The 2,386-nt window shown below is 41.7% G+C and overlaps 1 protein-coding gene across 1 annotated transcript in view; it reads right to left on the minus strand.

Annotated features, from left to right (window-relative positions):
- LOC126383066 (peroxynitrite isomerase THAP4-like) overlaps positions 1-2,386 on the minus strand; it is a 13,455-nt gene that overhangs the window by 6,778 nt on the left and 4,291 nt on the right. The window lies entirely within an intron of this gene.

A 2,386-nucleotide genomic window follows, 5' to 3' on the forward strand; every position in this document is an offset into this window, starting at 1 on the left:
GCCAGGTGGGCTCTGCGTACTTTACTGCTGGCAAATGTCTTTGGACAGTCTGGACATTTATAGGGTTCTTTGCAATCTTGATGGATCTGCTCATGTTTAAGTTTGTCCACCCTCGTTTTGAAGGTAACATGGCAGTATTTGCAAGGATGCTCATAGGTTTCATCATGGATTTTGCTATGATTTTTCAGAGACGTGTCGGTAACACATCTTTTGCCGCAGATATTGCAGGAAAAGGGCTTTATTTTGTACTCACAAGTGTGAGGCTTCAGAATATTGAAGAAACTTCCACATTCTGTGCAGAGCTCTTTAATTTTGAGGCCACCCGGGGTATCAAACTCTTCCTCCTCTCCGCTTTGGTCTTCATCTTCATCTTCACTTTCCTCTTCAGAATGCTTTGTGAGCTCTTCCGCCAGCAAAACATCCTCGGTTGGATTCCAATCCCCATCAGAACTCACCCCACCGTCATCACCTTCCTCTCCTTCATCTGACGGATCACTTTCTTCATCACTAAAGGTAACAACTTCAGAGAACACTGTGCTGCTGGGGTTGTCGTCTGTTGGCATTTCCTGTGAACAATACAATGACAAGAATGACAACCTAGCACGACTTTTTCAAGTTTATACAGCACAGAATATTACAGCCACATTACAAAAAAAGAGGCAGCTAGAGGAAAAAATTGATTTTTTTATTCTAATTGAGCTGAAAACTATACGAGAAAAGTCCAGAAGCCGAGCAGGTAAAGAAAGGCTCGCACACTGCAGGGCTCCTCTTCAGTGCAATTTATTTACAGAGTGAAATGACGACGTTTTGAGCTACCGCTCTTCATCAGGTCATACAGAACAATGGGAGACGTCATCTTTAAATAGGTAAGTGGTCACATGATCAAAAACAGCTGATGCCACTTCCACATTAATTATACAAAGTGTAGAAAACAACAATAATATAGCGATATACACACTCGACTATACACTAATACTTATACTGCTGTGCCCTGGCTGCTCACTGATGTGCATTTATTTCCATTTATTGTAAGAGGCGCCTCTTTTAGCATGTTTGATGCTATATGACGGTCCTACCTGATGTTTTTGCACTCAGACTGCTTCAAGTGTCTTTATATTTTTACAATTGTGTACCATGTTGCATCTTCGTGGTATTTATGTCTCTACACTCACTAGGTGTATGTGTTGGTATATAATCGAGTGTGTATATCGCTATATTATTGATCATGTGACCACTTACCTATTTAAAGATGGCGTCTCCCATTGTTCTGTATGACCTGATGAAGAGCGGTAGCTCAAAACGTCGTCATTTCACTCTTACCTGCTCGGCTTTCCACATTTTTGAGCTCAGCACCTGCACAATTTTGTTTGTGGATGTGCGTGCTTTTTGCTGCTTTTTCGTACTAAAAGTCCAGAAGCCACCAGTTTAGGGAAGCTCTCCACAGAGACACTACCCAAAGGAGAGATGATGTGACACTTTACATTATGCATTTATTCCTCATTACTCCTTTTAAAAGAACGAGCTCCGACGGCCACTGGCTGTGAGCATGTCTGCAGCTGCTCTGCCGGGCTGTAATGTTCCTATTTTTTGTTGAATCTATGAAGCTACAGATGTACTGTGAAAACTCTTTACTGCTTCTGTTAACATTAGCCAAGAAAACATCATTAAGCCACACAGGATTTGAACCCGCTGTGCTTCTATCAGATATGACGAATGCGGTAATACACCACAGAAGGTTAGAGCACAGTAGCTTCAATAACTTGTTTGTAGTAATGTGACTATTATGATGCGTGAAATTCAGATGCAGGGCAGGAAGTGATAAATCTAAATACTGGAAATTGAGGAATGTGCCTACATAAAAGGGACGGATGAACCTGCAGGCAGCAGCTATCACCCGAAAACTGACGCTCTTGTTGGATGTGATCCATACAAACAAAAGAAAAGCAAATTTCTTCCAAAACTTGACTGACTTGCCCAATGTGGGAAGGATTGCCATTACACATTACCTTGTCCTCCACACCTCCTAATCTTATGTTGCACAGAAAGCCAATGAAAGAGTCTCGTGGACTTTAACTCATTTGTGTGTGGTTGGATCCTCGACCGAAATGACTGCCATCTTGTTTTTGGCTGGGTAAGTAAATGTGCTTAAGTATAACTGTCCTTTATATTTCAACTCTGTGCACAGATGCATCGCTGTCAGGATAACATTACTAGGTTCACCATTGCCAGATGTCTGGTGAAATGAGGACTAGGGAGGCTGAAAAAGTATGGGGAAAAAATTCTGTGTCATGGCTAAAAATGTGGAGAAGTTAAACACAACGCTTTAACATTAACATCCGACATTAGTTGGAGGAGTTGACTCCACTCCTCCAGACTGAAAATGGAG

Source organism: Epinephelus moara, chromosome 21 (assembly GCF_006386435.1).
Source record: "Epinephelus moara isolate mb chromosome 21, YSFRI_EMoa_1.0, whole genome shotgun sequence".
Classification (NCBI taxonomy): Eukaryota; Metazoa; Chordata; class Actinopteri; order Perciformes; family Serranidae; genus Epinephelus; species Epinephelus moara.